Source organism: Hesperophylax consimilis, chromosome 17 (assembly GCF_061612785.1).
Source record: "Hesperophylax consimilis isolate HC1 chromosome 17, BYU_Hcon_1.0, whole genome shotgun sequence".
In the NCBI taxonomy this organism is placed as follows: domain Eukaryota; kingdom Metazoa; phylum Arthropoda; class Insecta; order Trichoptera; family Limnephilidae; genus Hesperophylax; species Hesperophylax consimilis.
Genome location: NC_142852.1, coordinates 8737009 through 8759801, shown reverse-complemented (window position 1 = coordinate 8759801; position 22793 = coordinate 8737009). Strand labels below are relative to the sequence as shown.

Sequence of the window (22793 nt, the reverse complement as noted above, 5' to 3'; positions counted from 1 at the left end):
TTATGATTGTTTCATTTTGAGTGCCTTCATTAAGATAACAAAAAACTTTATAACAGTCTGAACAAATGAAAATCATGAAAATTATACTGCATGTTAATTATATTACTATAGCTATAACAATACTACAAAAGAGAGCTATGAGAATTATACTGACGAAAAGTAGAAATGAGAAAGTAAAGTGAATTTTTGTTGTTGTTTGTTTTTGGCCGTGAGAATCTAAAAACTTACAAGTCAAGTGAATGTTTGACGAATTAATCTTATTCTACTTAATTAATGGCCATACATCAACTGAATTTCTGAGAAAAATTGAAAACCTGCAGCACAAAAACACACATAAGACATGAAAAATAAAATTTACCTTCAGAAAAAAACCCACATTCAAATATCGTTGATGTTTGAAGAACAATTGGTATATTACCAGAAGAAATTTATTTAGAAGGGAAAAACTTAAGTTTCAGTTTTTCATTAGTCCGTAGTAATTTCTTGGCTTCTTTTATATTATTTTGCAGATAACGAAAATTCGAAATATGAGATCTATTATTAAAAAACGGAAAAAATGAGTTTTTTTTGTTAAGTCAAGACTAAAAAATAACATACCGTTTCTAACATTTTTGAACAAAATACAACTAATTAAAATAATGATCGGACAAATTAAAATTGTTACAGTAATGGCCTCGTTAAATTAATGATACCAAGAAATATAATTGATAAGTTTTATTCTTTAGAAACACACATCACTGGTAACAAAAAACAACGACCCTCGAATTCCTTAATTATTTCATGGTTGTTATTGATCCGTTATTTAGAGAGAGAAGAGGAAGAAAATGGGCTTGCAAGCCTATTTATAACCTAATTAATTTGAATGTATTGGTATATATAATCACAATTATTGCCCTTAGGGGAGACATCTGTCGGATATTTCAATTACTCAATACAGATACAGGTGGCATTTTCGTTTGGTTTGATTCTTGGCTAAAGTCTGAACATGCTGCCAGGGCACGGAAGAATTTATTTTTTTTACACATTAACAAAAAATAATTTTTTAAAAATAACCATAATATAAACAAAAATAATTTGAAAAATAAACATAATATAAATATGGACAAATTAATTTGAAAAACAATCATGAGATGAATATGAACAAAAAGTTCTAAAATAAGAGAATCATAATATGAACAAGTTAATTCGATGTTCCTAGGTCATCCTTCAGGTAGGTTGCTAATTCTTCTCCTTTTTATGACTGCTAGCAAAAATTTGATGGTCCAAGGTCATCCTTCAGGTAGGTTGCTTATTCTTCTCCTTTTTATGACTGCAGGAACTTATTTATTCAGTCCGGGGGGTACATCGGGCGTCCCTGTAGCAATGCTTGAATCCCTTTCCATGGGTAATAAACATATTTTGCTGATAGGTCTCTTCAATGTTCCTTGTGCGGTTTTGAGGGTAACCACCCGCACTTTCCCGTCAGCTCCAGGGTGAGTAGCTAGGATCCTGGCTAGTTTCCGCATATTAGGCGGCAGGTTGTCCTCCTTTAGTATGACCATGTCGTCCCTTTCAACAGTCCTGAGGCCCTTGTCTTCCTTCCATTTGGTACGTCTTTGTAATTCTGCAAGATATTCCAGTTTCCACCTGCACCAAAATGTTTGAATCAGTGCATTTAATTTTTGATATTGATTCAATCGATTATATTGTATCTCCCGAACATCCTTCTCAGAGATAGAAGCTATCCCTCTGCCAATCAGGAAATGATTTGGAGTCAAAGGATTCAGGTCAGTCGGATCGTTGGACAGAGGAGTGAGCGGACGTGAATTTAAACAGCATTCTACCTGACACAATAAAGTATATAATTGTTCAAAGGTTAAACTTGAATTATCGGTTATTCTTTTTAAATGATATTTGGCGGATTTCACTGCTGCTTCCCAGAGTCCAGCGAAATTCGGTGACCGTGGTGGAATAAATCCCCACAATATTGACAAATCAGCTAAATATTTTTGAATCTTGTCATCAGATTTCTTTAACTTATCATACAATTCTCTCAGTTGATTATATGCTCCCTTAAAATTGGTCGCATTATCTGAATATATTTTAAAGGGTTTGCCCCTCCGCGCAATGAAACGTTTTAAACAATTTAAAAAGTTGTCAGTGGTGAGGTCCGTTACCAGTTCCAAATGCACAGCTTTCGTTGAGAAACAAACAAAAATGCATAAATAAGATTTCACCAATGAAGCCTTCCTGGTGATACCGCTTTTCATCATGATAGGACCTGCGTAATCAATCCCGGTAACCTCGAACGGCCTGCTAGGTGTTATTCTGTTTTCCGGCAAGTCACCCATGATAACTTGACTGGTTACTGGATTTTTTCTGAAACATACTATACATTTATGTAATATTTGCTTAACAGTGGTTTTTCCGGCAATCGGCCAGAACTGTAATCTCACTAGAGATAACAAAGTTTGTGTCCCTGCATGTAAATGTACATAATGAAGATTTCGAATAATTAATTCTGTTAACTTATTATTTTTTGGTAAAATTATTGGGTGTCGTTGCTGGTATGATAAATGTTTCGCCTTAGTTAGCCTGCCCCCGACACAAATTAATCCATTATTTATAAATGGATTAAGCGACAAAATAACGCTACGTTTATCCAGTGAACATTTATTACTCAAAGCCCTGAACTCATCCTTAAAATGGTAGCGTTGAATTATTGCTATTAGACGATGCAATGTATTGTCCAGCTCCGGCACGCTTAACCTCCCGGTTAATTTACAGTTTTTTGTGTTACAATTATTAAAGAAACGCAATATATATGCAGTTACTCTCTTTAGCTTGTTGAGAGAGGAAAATTTTGAAAAGATGTCCCACTCCGTGACATTAGTAGACACGCATACCGCCTTGGTTTTTATCTCTGGAGGATTTATACAGGAATTTTCTGGCTTCGGCCAGTGATCGGCCTCTCTTATTAGCCAATCTGGACCCTTCCACCAAATATCTGCTTGTAATAGTTTGTTTGCTGTAACTCCTCTTGATAAAATATCAGCGGCGTTTTCCTGCGATGAAACATGTCGCCAATGGGCGGGATCGCCGGCCTCTTGTATCTCGGCAACCCTGTTGGCCACAAAGGTATTCCATCTAGCTGGCTGTCCTCTTATCCAGCATAGTGCGATGGTAGAGTCACACCAGTAGTATGTATCCACCTCAACCATGTTGAGCGCTTCTTTGATGTTTTTTAATAATTTCGTTAACAGCACCGCACCACAAAGTTCCAATTTTGGCAGGGATATGCTTTTTAATGGAGCTATCCTGGACCTGGAAGATATTAACACACTTTAATCGGGAAGAGTAGTTCTACCCGTTCGGTCGATTGATGCTTAACGTCGGGAAGGGTAGTTCTACCTTCTGCGCCCGCCTCATTTCAATGGCAGAAAAGAAGAAATTATCCGATGTCTTTATATGAATATTATATACCAATCTCTTTGTAAAGGTCCCAACTATACGTACATAATTATCAAATTGTAATGCAAGTCTTTTTTTAATATTTATCTTGGAGTCTTTTGTGTACATCGATATTTCAACTAAAATGACCTATATTATTTAAAACTTGACACTTGATAGGTATTTCATTTGAAGATCAACGAAATAAGTAATTTAGATGACATATTCTGTTATTCTAATAATTCAATTCTTGGAATGAGGGTTTTTATGACCATGAAACCCGAAACAAATCTCTCTATCTCTGTTCCGCACCCACTCAACTCCTAGGTGCGAGCGAGCGCACAGTGTCTGACGCGACTAACAAAAGCAGGTATCGGCAAACACAGTTAGGCGGACCCTAATAAATATTTACAAGACAAGTGCATGTCAGTTTTTAAAACGCAAATTGTCGTACGGTTGTGTTCTGAGGAGATAATATTTATATTAGCTTTTTCAAACCTTTCAAAATGGATTCTGAAAATTACGAAAGTGATGACGAAATCGTTGCAGATAATTTATCTGCCTGTTCTAGTAATTATTTGCCTGAATTCGATAGTGAAAGTGAAGAATCTAGTGGAAGTGAAGAAATTCCTTGTAGGAGAAGAATGTCAGTGATGCCATTACAGTTTAGTGATTCTGAAGAAAGTGATATGGAGCAAGAAGGAGAAGAGTGGTCTCGAATAGATAATCCGCCAAATATCGAATCATTTTTAGGTCATCCTGGTGTTTGCGTAACACCAGCTGATTCCAAAAGTATTATGCAAGTAGTAGAACTATTTATTGGAAATGATTTGTTTGAAATGATGGTAGAAGAAAGCAATCGTTACCATGCTCAAAATGAATCAAGATTCAAACAAACGAACAAATCCATCAAGTGGAAGCCCATAAACATTCCAGATATGAAAAAAATGTTAGGATTGATTCTGCTTATGGGTCAAGTGCAAAAAACTACGAGACAAGATTATTGGTCTTCAGACCAATGTATCGAGACGCCCATATTTTCAAAAACAATGAGCCGTGATCGTTTCAATCAAATTTGGAGATCTTGGCACTTTTCAAATAACCAAAACATTACCGATTCCAGCGACCGCCTTGAAAAAATTCGACCCGTTTTGACATATCTCATCCCAAAATTTAATTCTGTTTACAAGCCTCAAAGGGAGCTTTCTCTAGATGAAAGCATCATACCGTGGCGGGGAAGGCTAGCATTTAAAGTATACAATGCGTCAAAAATAATTAGATATGGTATTCTCGTGCGAATGGTTAGTGAAGCCCCTACGGGATATATTTGCAATTTGGAAATATACTGTGGGCAAGGAAAGCGACTAATAGATACAGTTGAAACATTGCTTAATCCATACCTAAATTTGTGGCATCATGTATATATGGACAATTACTATAATAGCGTTAAAACTAGTGAAGTGTTGTTGAAACATAAAATAAGAACGTGCGGAACAATGCGAATTAATCGAGGTTTTCCCGAATGCCATGGAAACCACAGAGTGTTATTGAGTATAACAAATATATGAAAGGAGTTGATCGTGCAGATCAGTATCTTTCGTATTACTCAATAATAAGAAGAACCAAAAAATGGACTAAGAGAGCTGTGATGTATTTATTGAATTGTGCTCTGTTTAATTCCTACAAAGTTTACAAGGCCTTGAATGCAACCAAAAGACTGACTTATAAACAATTTTTACTTAATGTTGCCAAATATTGGATAATGACCGAGATTTCTGAAACTGATGCAAATTTTGAGGAACCGAGACCATCCACTTCACAATTACAAAGGAAAGTCTTGAAAAAAGATCCTCCAGGGAGATTATCAATGGACACGAAAAAACATAAAGCGATAAAAATTGTCACCGGCGGTAAAAAGAAATATCCCCAGAGACAATGTCGCGTGTGTTCTGCGCACAAAACGAAAGGTCTGACGAGTTATATGTGTCAATTTTGCGACGTCCCTCTTCATAGGGGGGAATGTTTCACTAAGTATCACACCGTATCCAAATATTAGATGAACAATTTTTAGACGTGAACTGAAACTGATTAGATAAAAGTGGTTAGAAACTAAAACCTAATAGTGTATGGTGAAAAACAATAAACAATATTACGTGAGCAATACGAGAAGCATTCTACCGTAAGTGATTATTTTAAATTTCATTTGAAAAAATAACCAATATTATTAGCATGTTCCGATGGTTTTGGTCCGCTGTACCGTGCGAGGAGCAATTGTACACGTGGTATTTCAATGGGTAATAATGTGTTACTTTGACGATACTAGAGAAGTGGCAATTGTTTTTGTTTTTATAATGATTTGGGCTTGGTGAAAATATAATAATTTGTAATTTTATTAAATTGAAACCTAGTTTATACTTAAAAAATTGAGCCCTAATGACACAACAATGACTTTGTTTTCGATTTATTATGTTGCATTAGAAATAATACTTGGTTTTCGGCTAGAAATTTTATAGCTTGGGTATGCTGAGTTAGTATGTAGAAAATTTTATTGAAATATTTCCATTATTTAAGAAGATATAGCGATTTAAAACAAATTACACAAATTCGCGCGGGACCTTTATTTTCGCCCGTTTTCAGCGGTCAGCCGGCGAAAAAATAACCCGATCAAAGTGTGTTAACTGAGAGTGCATCTTACCCTCGGCGTCCCTGGATACTAGATACGCACAGGCTCCGTAGGCCTTTTCCGATGCGTCGCAAAAACCATGGATTTGTAGGCCGTTTTGACCCCACAAGATTCTTCTCTTTATTTTCAACAGGTTTATTTGAGATAAATTTTTCATGTAATTTTCCCAATCTTTTAATATTCCCTCGGGTATTTCTTCGTCCCAGGAAGTCTTAGATATCCATAATCTCTGCATAATTAGTTTTGCTACAACCGTTACTGGTCCTAGCAGTCCTAAAGAATCGAACGTTGAGGCGATACTTGACAATATCCGCCGTTTGCTTTGTACGGTACATACTGGTTTTTTCACTACATATGAAAAGTAATCAAACTCACTGTTCCAGATTAATCCTAGTATTTTTTCTTCTTGGGGTTCTTTAGATATCAATCCTTGCATATCTTGACCTGGTTCGGAAGATAATTCTGCCACGTTCGATCTCCATTTTCTTAGATTCATCCCTGCAGATTTTAGTAAACTGATTACCTGTTGTTTTAGAAGGTGGCACGATTCAACGTCATTTCCTCCCGTTAATAGGTCGTCCATGTAAAAGTCGTTTTCAATGACATTGCTTGCTATAGGAAATGAAAGTCTATTTTCAATACCTATTTGCTTCAGGCATCTTGTCGCCAGGAAAGATGACGGTCCTAATCCATAAGTCACTGTCCTTAGCTTGTAATGCTTCAAATCCTCATCCTGTGAAAAGCGCCAAACAATTTTCTGTAGATTGCGGTCGCTTTCCTGCACGTTTATCTGACGGTACATTTTCTCTATGTCCGCAGTTATGACTACAGGATGTTTTCTGAAATGTAAAATTTGCATATTTAAATCCTTTTGTATGTTAGGTCCGACCATCAGAGCATCATTAAGGGAAATACCAGAAGATGTTTTTGCCGATCCATCGAACACCACGCGAACTTTAGTAGTGGTGCTTGACTCCTTCATCACCGCATGATGTGGTAAAAAATATGATCTCGCATCGCATTCGGATTTTCGGCACTCTTCCATATGACCCAATTGTAAATATTCTCTCATAAACATGCTATATTGACATTTCAATTCTTTATTGGTGGAAAATTTTCTTTCCAATGTATGAAACCTTTTTTCAGCCATTGACAAAGAACTCCCTAGTTGGTCTATACAAGGGCGGGTTGGTAAGGCTACCGTAAATCTGCCCTCCGTGTCTCTACTATGACACTCTGTAAAGTTGACTTCGCAAGCCTTTTCTTCAAAATTCTGAGGTTTCATGGCATCCACCTCTTCTAGTTTCCAGAATCTTTCCATCTGGTTACCTATTTTATCAATGGCTAGATTACAATTAATTGATACTGGCCTTGTTTTAGTGATGATGTCGATCGCTCCGGAAACAATCCAACCGAGTTCAGTCCTTTGAATAGTTGGCCCGCCCTCCGTTAAGCGTATTCGATCATTATTCATTATTTCCCAAAAAACTTCCGCACCCAACAGGATGTCAATTGGAGACGTGACATTTAAATCCTTATCCGCTAGTTGCAAGCCAGATGGGATCTTCAACTCTTGTTTCCTGAAGGTCATTTGGGGTAGGTCGGTTGTTATAGCCTGCAATACTAAACAAGAAATTTTCTTATTATAATCACTATTCACTGCTCACATGTCAATTGTAACTCTTCGATTGATATGTGTGATGCGATTTTGTATTCCAGACACCGGCGTATTTATTTTTTCTGTTTTTAATTTTAATTTTTTTGCAAAACTCTCTCTTATGAAATTCGATTGGGCGCCTGAATCCAATAATACCCTCGCTTTGTGCAAACGGTTGTCGCTACCTACGATATTCACGATCGCTGTAGATAATAAAATTATCTTTTCATTTTTATTTAACACCGTATGATTTGCCACTGATGTCGAGCTGTGTGCCTCTTCATTTGTGTTTTCACTATTTAATTCATTAACATGTATCAAAGTATTATGTTGATCACTTGCACAGATTTTACATTTGAATTTATTTTTGCAATCTTGTGTAAAATGTCCTACCCTCAAACATTTGAAACAGGCTCGGGCCTTTCTTAAAAATTCTAATCTTCCCTGGATATTTAATTTGAGAAATTTTTTACAATAATACACTGGATGATTTTTTTTACATAGGATGCATCCGTGTTTGGTTGCTATCAATGAGACAGACAAATCTTTCTTGCGTTCATCACGTGTTGTAACATTCTTGTAGGTAGGCCTTTTTTCTTGCAAATTTGTGAACTCCAGTACCTCAACACGTTTGGTTAGACATGTAATAAATTCTTTCAACGTTGGGAGTGCACCATCTATTGGCTGCTCTTCCCAAAATCTACGAGTTGATCCATCCAATTTATTAGATATTAAATATATCATAATCGCGTCCCAGGAATCAACATGTAATCCTAGATTTTTTAACGCTTCTAAATTTATATAAGCCTGATCAATAATATGCCTTAACGCGACTGGACATTCTTGTTTCATATCTTTTAACTGAAATAAAGATGCAACATGCCTATGAACTATTATTTTTTTATTCGCGTAACGTTCCTGCAGTATCTGCCACGCAGATTCGTAATTGTCGTGCGATATGGTCAAGGAGGCAATCAATTTAGCTGCGTCTTTTTTAAGGCACGATTGTAAATAAAAGAATTTTTGAGAGTTGTTTAACGTATTATTTTCATGAACCAATGCTTTAAAGGTCTCAGCGAATTTAGCATAGTCAGTAATTTCACCATGAAATTCAATAAGTTTCAAAGTTGGTAATTTAATTTCACATTTTTCATGATTTACTGAATTCAATAAACCTTTTGCTAATGCAAGTACAGAGAAATATTGATTTTCAAAGGATTCACGTTGACTTACGTGTTCTGCCTCGTCATCCGAAAGTTCTTCGATTTGAGATTGAATTTTTTCAAAGTCATCTAACAATTTTTCGACCTTTTGATAACGTAATTCTAGTTCCGTTTTATCGAGTGTCTTTAAAATATCATTAAACCTTGTCAATTTCGCTTTCAAAACTCCACGCTTGTTGATTAACTGCTTTAACTTTTCCATCTTTAATGGTAAATAATAAACAATTTAACTTTTAACCTCAAACAACTGACAGTTTACGAATGAAAACACGGCGAGTAAAAATGCTTGTCAGTGCCAGGGCTGACAACCTTTTAAATCAGAACGGAACAACCACTCACCACTGACAACTTTTTAAATCAGAAATTCGCTGAAATTATTTTGTAGCGAGATTTTACCCGGTAATTTTGAATATTCGCGAGAATTATTTTTAATTAAATAAATCCAATGACAAAACTCTTACAATTGAGATGCTCATTTAACAATAATCGTATCAATTTGCAATGTAGGTAGCTATTAAAATTTTATGCAACTGAAAAATCAGAAACAACAATAATTTTTTTTTAATCTTTGTTGCATATTTAAATATTTCATTTGGGATGATTTGAAATAGGAAGGATTCGGGATTTGGTCACAGTTTTGATAGGATAGCGTTGGGATACTTATCTGATGATGATCTGCATCTTCTTGGTTTTTTGCTGGTTCATATTTCGGCTCTTTCTGGTGCACGATGCGGCTCGATTGGACCATATGTTACAGTAATGGCCTCGTTAAATTAATGATACCAAGAAATATAATTGATAAGTTTTATTCTTTAGAAACACACATCACTGGTAACAAAAAACAACGACCCTTGAATTCCTTAATTATTTCATGGTTGTTATTGATCCGTTATTTAGAGAGAGAAGAGGAAGAAAATGGGCTTGCAAGCCTATTTATAACCTAATTAATTTGAATGTATTGGTATATATAATCACAATTATTGCCCTTAGGGGAGACATCTGTCGGATATTTCAATTACTCAATACAGATACAGGTGGCATTTTCGTTTGGTTTGATTCTTGGCTAAAGTCTGAACAAAAATAGTATAAAAACAGTTAATACTCGAGCAAATATGGAGGAAGACCTTGGGATATTAATTTCCATCTTTTGGGGTGCTGTGTGGAGGGTCTTTTTTAAGGAAAGGAAGGAAACGTAGTTATGAAGATGTAAAAGGTATGAGGGTTGTGTTGAAATCTGGGGAACATTGTGTCCAGGAATGACGAATGAATATTTCTCTCCACTGCGGGGCAAAGCGATAGATCGGGAGAGTCCGGCTGGGGAAGACAAAAGGTCTTCCGCAACCAGTCTCTCAGTCTCACAGTATGTGGACAAACGCATTCGCCGCACAAGAATTTGACTCCAAAAATCATTCAAATGCAGGAATAAGAGTTGAATCTTTCTCGGGCGTCTTCGACTTTTTTTACTATTCATTGCCATATATCACATTGTTAATATCACACTGTTTCATTCGAAAAATTTGAACTGCTCTCTAATTAAACAGTCCTGGCAGTAATAAGAACACACTTTGAGATTTTCTGCGAAATCGGTACCGTCTTTTAGTCTATAGGGGACAAAAACCTTACCAGCCGTAGCTAAACACTTGAAGTGACCTGTGGCAGGGGAGTTTGTTATATTGGTATCCAGACCCGCCTCCCAAATTGAATTGGAACAAACCGTATAACTTCCATGTTCTCACATGATTTCATCCAATATTGGTCCAGTTCATCTAAAGAAGACAATAGTCTCTGCCACAAGTACAGAACGGAGCGGTGGTACCACGTGCAATTGACTGCGCTGTAAACCGTTACCTTACTTTTGGGCTTTACGTATTCTCACTGTCTGTGCAGGCAGGAGAGCTGTGCGCCACCCAGTTGGGAATCATTGTGAAGCGGGTTAAGGTAGGGGCCGTAGGAAGGGCTGTGTTAATGTGGATATTGAATATGCCCGGATTACACGAAAAAGGTAAAACAGATGCCGCAGCTTGTTCCACAAAACGCCGTCTAACATTGAAAACACTGTCCTGGCGTTGAAACATATAATACCTTACCAGACTATTTGTCTATTTTAGATTGATAAGCAATAAATAATATCAACATCCTACATCGTTCCATTCATATAACAGTTCATACTGATAAAATTATGCAATTACGTATATTACTATATGTATAGTACTCTTCTATTATTCCCGACTCAAGTGTCTGATTCACTCAATCGTGCTATGTCTTCCGCGATCGTCCCCGACTTCTGCTACCATTCACATTCGCGACATATATTCTCCTTAATAAGCGCCCCTTTCTTAATCTTACTCGTTACGCTTACATGAGCCTTATATTCTTTATGAATCTAAACGTTTCTCACACGATCTTAAATGGTTTACCACACAAACGCTTCTTGGATCTCATTTCTACAGCATTCAGTCTATTTTCATCTTTCTTATGCCAGTTCCATGCCTCACAGCCATACATCAGGGTAGATACCAGCACTCCATTGCGGACTACTATCTTTTTGTCAGTTCTAGAATGAGGTCCTCAAGACAAAAGCCCGTGATAGTGAAGTACCGGAAGATTCTTTTCAATTACTTATCGTCCAAGGATGAAGACTCGAGTTTATTAAATTTGATCCGTTGGTCACCACCCAAAAGGATGCCCACTGCTATGGACTGTTGAACAAGGAATGAAAGCTGCTTCGATTGTTCGTTGTGTTCCAAAAAAAAAACAGGATTGGCAATCTCAAAGTTCGATTACTAGTGGTATATGGCCTCTCCCACCCAACTAAATATGTTCAAACAAATCCAAGCGGATATATACTTGGAAGCATGGAACTTATCCGAGGTTCACAAACCTTAGACAACAGATAACTTGAGGCAACAAATTAATTTCGTAATAAAATATCTGTCCATTCGGAATATATCGGTTACACGTGTTCATGGAGCTGTGCCTTTTCCTGATAAATATAATGACGAAATGCGACCAAATAAGATTTTTATGAAAACGTAGCATATTCGTGTTTGTTAGGAAACCTGTCAGTCCCGTTTTTAAGAAGAATACGTAAATTTGTAAAATTTTATATCATTTAATGTTTGCGGCACGTTCCCGAGTGGAAGATACTTTTAGTATCGCCCTATTGTAAACCTATCATCCAGAATTGAAACGTTGCTTGATATGGATTTGGCCGTGTTTGGCGACCAGATCTGGACAGCCAGATACATCCCCTCTCCACAATCTTTACCCTCACAACATACCCTCACTAACTCCAGCTTAGGAATCTTGTACAGTTCCACATAAAAATATTATGTTTGACGATATTTTCTACTGTGAAAAATAAATGAAATGCTTGTTCGATAGAGTGAGACAGTGAATATTGTTATATTAAATGTTGCTTGTTGCATTCCAAATGTCCACCTGTTGATGCACCTGGTGGAAATAACCAAATGACTTTATTGTTTTTCAATATATCATTTGAAAAGTCAATAACAAAGGGGGACTATAAAAGGTCTGCAGACAGCAAACCTGCATCAGTTCTATCACTTCGATAAAGCAATCAAGATGCAGTTCATCAATCTATTCCTCGTAGTCTTTGTCCTCCTTGGAGCAGCAATGGTAAGAATAAAAACTTATTAATCTATCTTTATATTATTTTGATTCTATGCAGGCCTGGACAATGTAAATTGCCACCTATAGTTACAGTTCGAACAAGAGAGTGGTATTTCTCCACTGTGAGTCAGCATGTGTCTCTTAAACTGGAGATTTCTGACTTTTAATAGTTACAGTCAGGACACGATTGTTTTCCAGGAGGACATTATTTTTGATTTCGCTCAGCTAAAAGTGTGTCTAGAGGGAGAGTTATTATAAATTGTTTTTTCTAGCGTATCGTTTTGTGTTTTAATCTGCGAGTTAATGCCAGAAGTGCCTATGTAAGTTTTCGGTAATTTGATTAAGGTACTAGAAAGAACTTTAAAATCGTTCCTTATATGAATAAATATTCACGTATGTCAGATGTTTTAAATTGATGAACTTATGACATATTTAATGAAGGATTCAAAATATTGTTTATCACAAGAAATCGATACACCAATTAATTACAGAGCAATTTACTAGTTTGGCATTTGAGCCCCAGAAATATATTTGCATAAGCGTAGCAAAGTCCTGTTTTAATTCAATCATTTTGTTTCCGATTTAAAATGGTCGGAAATTTAATACTTCAGTCAAGATATTAGCGCGCTTCCTTTTAAATTCGTATTTTTATATATCTTTGTTTCAATCCATCTTTGGACGCTTCTTACGGGCCTTAAACGAATTGTCTGGCATAGCGACACGAAAATTGAGTGAGGTGGACAAATTATTACACATTTGTAAAAGTGCCTAATATATTAATTTATGTTTTCGTAATTTCAGTTCGCCTCTGCTGGAGATTCAGACGACTGGGATAACGATTATAATGGTTACAATGGTTACAATGGTTACCGTGGCTACAGGCCATCCAAGTATAACCGATACAACCGGTACTACGATTATTAGATGGACTACTAAGACCTGCCCACCATCAACACTACCAATATAGCACACAAATAGTTTTACTAAACCTGTTTATTCCATCCCATGTTTCAATGAGGTGGGCAATCAGCAAAATTATTTGAATGACTACGATATTTAGTCGATGGGTTGAGTTCCAAAACTGTTGCCCAATCTCTGCACAAAGGATGATCCGCATACTTCAGTTTGTCAATCTCAACATCATCTACTAGATTGTAGTTATACTAAATTATACCCAAGACCAAAATAGTCAAATTGTACTAAAATATCTTTCAAAGTGAGGACATCTCGCTATAGATAGATTTTAACTAAATTTAACATTTTCCTCGGATGTTGAATTTGTTACAACTTGTTTTTGTGTTTTTTCTCATTTTTTACAGTGTTATGATATGATTTGACTCTTTATTAAAATTTGTAAAATAATTATGATTGTTTCATTTTGAGTGCTTTCATCATGATAAAATGACCTTTAAGTATCTGACCCGATAGAAGAATTATATTCAACTTGACTACTAACTTAAGAGGAATATAAGATTTTTAATGTTGAAATATTACGAAAGTCTCCATTTCGAAGAGTGAAACCGAGCATGTTTTATCCTTTGTTGGTAACTGAAATTATGTGTCAAGGAAGAAATTTTAATCGAAATTCATTAATTTCACTGACAGGTTTGAGGAGAACATTATTGATTTTTTATTCGTAGTTAAAAGGTTGAGTTATTTAAAAAATCTTATTATTATTTTATTTTTTTATTGAAGATATTAACACATTACAATAATTTACAAATGTAAATATTTCGAGGCTGATTGCGAAAAAATTAGAAATTTTTAACAAAAAATTGCCCAACTCAATTGAGAAATTATTTCTCGTGTTTGAGTTGGGGAGTGTTGTGAGTCATTATGGTTTATAGGTTGTAAAATTTCACTAGTTGATGTAGCTAAAAATTAACAAATAGCTATAAAACTAGATGATAAATTTGATAACACTATATAATTAAGAAAATAAGAAATTTAATTACAAACTAAAAAATAAAAAATATAACTTAAATAATATAATAGTTATTAAACTTAGAAAAAATAAGATATAAAAATAAAAATGTACTTATTAGTTAAGTTTTTAGATTCTCACGGCCAAAAGCATTTTTGTTGTTTGTTTTTGGGGTGTTATGCCGTGTTGCGCTAACTCCTTGCGCTAACTGTCCGAAACGTCGGCTAATGAGCCGACGTTTCGGACAGCGTTGGACACTGCAACGCTGTCCGAAACGTCGGCTAATGAAGGAGTTAGCGCAACACGGCATAACACCCCAAAAACAAACAACAAAAATGTACTTATTAGGTACGAAATAATAGTAGGTAGGTACAGTACTGGTAGTAAATTGTTCAAAGACCGAGCTGGCAATCTTGTATGAAATGGGTACTTCATAAAATGCAACAACATGTTTATTATGTGGCATTTATTAATGTAAAGATAAAGTTTTTTAAGTTTGCACCAATCATGTAATTTGTTTAAATTTATTTGAATTCGAATACAGTCAATTATAGTCTTTACATATTTTTATAATTTTAAATCATCGGCAAAAAGCAACACTTCAACATTATTATCAAAAACAGTGACAATACCGTATATAAAAAGTAAGAAAAGTATTGGGCCTAAATGCGACCCTTGTGGTACACCGCTACTAGCCATGAATTTGTGTTATTAGTTAGAGTTGTTTTTACTTGTAGAATTATATTAGTTAAGTAGCTCTATATCCCTTCCAATAGTTTATCCTCTATTCCAATTTTAGTTTATTGAGGAGAATTTTGTGGTTAATATTTTTTACTTCATATATCGTTGATGTATAAAGTACAATTGGTATTGGAAATTTAATTAGAAGGGAACATGAACTATCTAATGTTTAAAAAATAAGTGAATAGTCCGTATTATTATTATTTTTTAAATTTAATTATAATAATAATAATAATAATAATTTTTTTAATTTTTTATGTTGAGGGATCAGTAGGATTTATAGGCCCTGTTAGAAGTTCTACCGAGCCGAACCCTCTGATATGAAAATATCTGGAGACGGTGAATTTTTTTTTCCCATTTGATATCTGGTGATTTGACGTGTTGTTGTTCTTGTATTGTTTTGTATTTATTTTACTTATATAATGCACTTACATAGTGTTGATTGACTAGCTGATCATTTGTGGAAAAGTGAGTGGAAGGGTTAAGTTTTTCCTTTGGGGAAGACTTAACCCGGACAACTAAATCGGAAATTTAAAAAAAAAAAAAAAAAAAATAAGGTGTTTATTCCGGTATGTGGGGAGGTTAGTGCAGTCCCACACATTCCATATAGAGAATTTACTTACTTTATATATATTTAATTTCTTAGCTTCTTAAAGTGGCCTGCAGTATTGAAAAAAAAAATTCTAATTTGGAAAAAAAAAGTAAATGGTCCATTTATATCATTTCGTCCAACATATTTGAAATGTGATATATTTATAGTAAAAAACGACAAAATTTTTTTTTTTTGAAATCAAGGCTAAAAACCAACTTACCTATTCTAAAATTTTTGAAAAAGATACAACTAATAAAAATAATGATCCTGTAAAATTAAATGTAAGCATAGTATAAAGTCATGAATGTATCTTGGAGAACTGTGTCGAGAGTCTTTTCAAGGAAAGGAAGGAGAGGAATTTATGTAAAGGTAAAAGGTACGAGGGGTATGTAGGAATCATTGTGTCCAGGAATAACGGAAATATGAATATATCTCTCTCATTGCAGCGCAAGGCGATGGATCGAGATATTCCAGCTGGGGAGGACAAAGGGTCTTCCGCAATCAGCCGGCATAGTCCAGTGGTAACGCATTGGATTGCCATTCCGAAGGTCGCGGGTTCGAACCCGCCGTGCGCAAATAAATTTTATTTGATTGATTTCTGTTATTTCATAATTAATTACTTAAAATAATATATAGTATATTTGCGGCACGTTCCAGAGTGGAAGATACTACCAGTATCGCCCTGGTGTAAGACCACCATTCAGAATTGAAACGTTGCTCCAAATGGCTTTAGCCGTGTTTAGTGACTAGATCTGAATAGCCAGATACTTCCCCACCTTCCTCTTTCCCTTCCCCACTTACCTTCAGCCTCACAACATCCCCCAATTGGGGATGCCATAGTCTCACTGGCTCCAGACGGGAGCAGTTGGGACTCTTGTGAGGTATTAACTATAAAAAAAAAATAAAAAAAAAGTCTCTCAGTCTCACAGTAGGTGAACAAACGCATCCGCCGCCAAGAATTCGATTCCATATCACATTCTGGTGCAGAAATGAGAATTGAATCTTCCTCGGGCGTCACTGACTTTTTCTATCATTCTCTACCGTGTATCATATTGTTAATTTGTAAAACTTACATTATATAGACTTTAAATTCGACTGTGTATCTAATTTCAGTGCAGATATAATGCGAAAAGTCTTCGGTTTCATACGAAAAGTTCAGCTACTATACAGTCCTGGTACTAATAAGACCAAACTTTGAAATTTTCTGCCAAATCAGTCCCGTTTTGTAGTCTATAGGGGACAAAAAGTTCACCGGCCGTAGCGAAACACTTGAAGTGACCTGTGGCAGGGGAGTTGGTTATATTGGTATCCAGACCCGCCTCCCAAATTGAATTGAAACAAACCGTATAACTTCCATGTTCTCACATGGTTTTATCCAAAATTGGTCCAGTTCATCTAAAGAAGACAATAGGCTCTGACACATGTACACTTCGGAGCGGCGGTACCACGCGCCACTCCAGGCCTGAATGTCACACAGTGGCCTGCGCTGTAAACCGTTACCTTTCTATAAGGATTTACATATTCTAACTGTCTGTCCAGTGTAATAGCAGGGGAGTTGTGGCGCCACCCAGTTGTGATAAATGGTTAGGCGGGTTAAGGTAGGGGCTATAGGAAGGGCTATGTTAAGGAGGAAAAACAGATGCCGGTAGCTCGTTCCTCATACAAGCCGTCTTACTCAAAACGTTCTCATAAAATCAACATCAACTGTAAACGGGTGTTCCGCTCGTGTACGTCGAGTCAAGTACTGGCACATGTACCGGGGATCAACGAGCAGGCTCTATTAAAATACCTGTAGAACAAACTCAGCATGCCCACATTGTGTCGGTGCATTAAAGATGGCAATCGGTCTGTTAACAATGGATTGTCAATCAGACGGACTGCCCTCCTTTGCACAGAATCAAATAGGTTTATCAGGGTTACTATTGAAGAATCTGCCAACCCTACATAAGCCAACCCTTTTAGATCAAAGAGGTCACCATCTTTACTTGTTGGCCAAGCCATTCCTATGTTCTGACTGCGACTAAGCAGTCGGAACAGGGAAATGGCTTGCTATGTATTTATTTCCTTTTTGCCTATCTGTTTACCATTTTGTAGTTTTTAGTGTAGATTCTTACAGGTTACAAGCAATCACGGTCGATGCAGTTTTAGATTGTTGAAACTGATATTTTTATGTAATGTTTTGTCCCAGCCCTTTGAGGGCGTGGATCACAGACCGTCGTCCCTGCAGAAAAACTGGCTTCTCCTTTATCCTCTGGACATGGTGTATGGATCACGAGTCGCGCCTTACGAGGTGATCTTTGTTGTCGTGAGGTCTGCAAGAGCTAGACCTCCTTCCTTGCGATCCTCTCCCGTCTGACGCTCGATTTCTTCTTTAGGGTCTTCGGCTGCTCACAGCCTATATATCAGCTTATCTCTTTCTTTGGGGCAAAATCAGACGGTCACCGCGAGCGTGAGCGGTTGTCGAACCTCACCTGTGGACCAACCGACGTCTGATTGCACCTGTGAGGGACTGCCGACTCGGAGAATCTGATTCCACTTGTACATACTTGTTTTGCATTAACTGATGTGTAAAAACTAACAATGTCCCTTATACACTATTAACACTTATACTAACCTGAGCATCTTGCATAATGCTAACTAAACCCTCATGCGAGGACATTTGAGGTCTAGAATCGTTATTTACCTAGAGTCTTTTATCAATATAAAAAAAATAGAGTCCCGTTACCCTGTTACCCTGAAGAAGTAACCATCTGTTATTTATTCCGGGTGGGAAAGTGGTGGGAGTCTCAAAAGATCAAAGAGGTTTTGATACAAGTCGTCCAGTTTATTGGAAACCAGATTTATTCGGGCTTCTGTACAGCACCGATACTTCAACCGATCTGATATACTAAAATTTAGCGAGGAACTAAAATTTTCAGTAGCTGGAAAATTGCTCTTGGAATTACATTGATTTCCTCTGTGATTCTTTGTTTTAAAAAATTCAAGTTGGGTGGTAAGCTGGTGATGGCTTGAAAACTTTACTTCAATTAACCCCATAATAAACAGTCAGCAGGCTTTAAATCTATTCTCCTCGGTGGCCAGGTGATGACTCCTCGGCGAATTATTACTCTGCCAGGGAATATATAAATCGTGAACACCAGCTAATGAGTTATTTGTTATGTGGGAAATGACTCCATCTTGCACAAAGATTGTAACCAATCTGATTTTGTATTTCTTGAGCCAAAAAGACAGAGAGAGAGAGAGAGTTTTTCAAAATCGATCAGAACAGAATATATTCTCAGACACCAATTATGTTTAAATAAATAAAATACATGAAAATAAACATTGTCATACATCTTCAAAATTGCACTGTGAGCAATAAATCCTTCATGTAAGTAAATAGGTACAACTGTTTTGCAAAACGTTGCTTACTTTGTTTTTCTCCAATATTCTAATTTAAGAATGCAAACATTTGTTTCAGTCGAGCCCCCAGAATATGAACGTACATCTTAGAGACATAATCGTAAATACTCGACACGTTATCATTTTGGGATATTTCAGCAATTACCCACTATTTATATTAAAGTAGGCATTCAATATTGACATATTGACAAGATTATATACTATATAAAGTTCACTCCAATAATATTGAAAGAGTTCAGCACAAATTTAAAACACAAAAGTACGTAAATCTTAAGCTCAGATATTCTATTGATTACATTAATTATGTCAGTTTGATGAATTAATTGCATCTAATAACACTGTCTGACAGAAGAATTATTTCAGACCTGGTTGTGTTACACAGAGTCATTAAAAACTTAATTGATAGTCCTGCCATCCTTGCCACTATTAAGCTCCATGTGCCGACTAGGAATACAAGACAAAATAAAACATTTTTCTGCAATATATACACGACCACCTATCAGACACACTCACTGACCAATAGGATGCATGATCTGGGCAACAAGTATAGGGGTGTTATTGATTTATTTATTGACTCCATTTATAGAATTAAGCATAATCTATACCAATACTTTTTCGAATCCTACAAATTAAAGTAGCGTTGGTAAATTAGTTTTAATGTTTTGTCTTATATGTAGTGTTGTTGTAATTTCTTTTTTCACATTATGTTACTCTTACGTTTTACTAATATTGCTTCATATTTAGTTTTCTTTTTTATTATTATTTCTTAATATTTTCTCACTATACTTGTAATCACAATTTTACAATTGTGTATTTTGTTACAAAGTCTCTCTATCCTCAACGTGTGGCTGTTTGGTGCGGTTTATGGTCTGGCAGAGTCATTGGACCTTACTTTTTCGAAAATGAGGCTGGAGCAACAGTTACGATGAACGGATTGCGCTATCCTATGGCCGGAATTGGATGGTATTGATCTGGACAACGTTTACTTTCAACAAGATGGCGCTACGTGCCAGCAACGAAACCAGTGATCTTTTACGGGAAAAGTTTCTTTGAATATTAAAATAACACCTCTTATTGGAAAACCCTATAGTATAATATTCTATTATTCGAGAATTCGCCTTGACCTTTTATGATTTAGGTCTTCCTTGTTTTATTTTTGTGTATGTCCTTGTTGTATACAATTTTATTTGAGAAATATTTAAACATTGCCTATTTAGAAATATCATAAACATTACCGACAATCAAGTGACAGTTGTGTTTTACTCTGCTAATTAAATTAATTTCAAATATTATGTTATAGTGAACATTTTGCACACGACGACGCTTTCTGTTTACTTTGAAGTAATTTAACAAATTTAAAAAGTGACAAAGTTGAGTGGATTTAGTCACATTACATTGCAGAAATCGATTTTGAAGTAAATAGTCATCACAGTGATAACATTGTTGCCATCAATTTACCCACCATGAGTTTTACCTGCAACCAATGAACAAGGCAGTACAAACGTCTGACTGTATGAGGTGTATAAGTTGTAAAAACCGAATGCATTACAGCTGTGCCAAATAACCTCGGCAAATTTTAAGAAGATGTCGGACGAGAACAGGAAGTCATGTACGTGCAAAAAAAGACAATCACTGCTCTCCAGCAATCTCAAGTGTGTCGATTCTTCAATTCTTCTTAGTGAAATCAAGAAACTCTCTCGCAGCTCCACTCAATGAATTTGAAACTAGCTTCCTTTGAACAGACAATCGTTCATAATAATAGCACAATCGAAGACTACACGAACAAAATTTTGGTTTTAGAAGAAAAACTAAAAAAACGGATAAGCTTGAAGCCGATGTAGGTAATTGAATTAAGAAATTTCATAACTTATCTGGACAAAACAAATAACGAAAGAGAACAGAGCTGCTCCTCAATAACATTGAAATCTTCGGTGTCCCCGAAAAAAAGCATGAAAACCTAGCAGACAGTCTAATAAAAATCGCATCTAACGTTGGACAAATCATTAAAGAAGAGGACATTGAATTCATTAGTCGAGACAAACCTGGCCAACATTCTCAAGACGGAATAGCAGCAGCTCTCCGTGACTAACGAAATCCCCGTTAATTTGTTTTTGACAATTTCTCATCGGGAATGCTTTCAACGGTTCTTTTTTCAGATGTGGATCAACTACACTTATATAAATGAGCTCTCTACTAATCTCTAATTATTTTATTTCTTAGCCTTATATATCCCTTATATAATTATAAGTACCAATGTGCTGTACTTAACAAATAAAATGGAATGATTTATGAGTAGGAAAGTTTCCCTCATTTAATAACCCGTCCATACAATTTCCCCATTTTGCAATTGCCCTTGTTTTTTTTTCACTTCAGGCTGTATTTATTACAATATTATCTCATATTTTGCCATAATTGTCAAGAAATTACATTATTTAATCCATACTCATCAGCCTTGAGCGGCGGGTATCTTGATACAGTGTCCTGGCCTTGGGGACCTAGGAGGTATTGGTTCACCAGAGTACAACAGTGGATGTCTTTTTATGATTTCTGTATTGCGATTATATTCTGTGGACGCGTGTGTCCACCTACTGCGAGACTGCTTGTGGAAAACCTTTTGTCCTCCCCAGCCGGATTCTCACAATCCATCGCCTTGCGCCGCAGTGGGAGGGATATAATAATATGTCCGTCATTCCTGGACACAATGATTCCTAGATTCCTACACAACCCTGATACCTTTTACCTTTCCATAAATTCCTCTCCTTCCTTTCCTTGAAAATAACCTCCACACAGCACTCCAAAAGAACGAAATTATTTGCACCAAGATACACTCAAATTCTTAGTAATAATATGTTATAACTGTCTTTATACTATGTTTACATTTAATTTTTCCGAATCATTACTTTTATTAGTTGTATTTTTTTCAAAATTTACACTATTATCATAGACACCACATACATATCATACACAACTTATGACAGGTCTTATACAAGCCTAGTATTAGTTCAACTATTGTTACACTGGTATATATTTCTTTTGAATTATGCACTGTCTTACTGCACTTATATTAATAACTGCATCACTTGCAATAGTGTTTTTGAGTACACTTTAATTGTTCTGTAATTTATTACTATTTTTATCCTGTGTACTACTGTATGCTTGTAAGCTTTAGTTCGAAAGCTTCACTGAATTGTAAAAGCCATTTAATGGCGTTTGAATGAATTTTATTCATAAATATTTCAATGTGGGTTTAATTCTGAAGGTTAATTCTATTTTTCGTATCTCGTGTGTTTGTTTGTGTTGCAGGTTTTCATTTTTTCTTAAATATTCAGTTCATGTATGGCCATTAATTATTTAGTAGAATAAGATATTTAATTCCTCCAATATTCACTTGACTTAATCATATCTTCTTTTCGTCGTCAAATTCTCATAACTCTCTTTTTCATGTAATCCAACAAATACATAAAGGTCATTTTATCATGATGTAAGCACTTAAAATGAAAAAATCATAA

General features: G+C 35.8%; 1 long non-coding RNA gene across 1 annotated transcript; it reads left to right on the top strand.

The window, feature by feature from the left end:
* Positions 1-12477: 12477 nt before the first annotated feature.
* LOC149415920 (uncharacterized) lies at positions 12478-13988 on the top strand. Its single transcript, XR_016303604.1, has 2 exons — positions 12478-12631; positions 13427-13988. It is a non-coding gene; the product is annotated as an uncharacterized LOC149415920 (long non-coding RNA).
* Positions 13989-22793: the final 8805 nt, after the last annotated feature.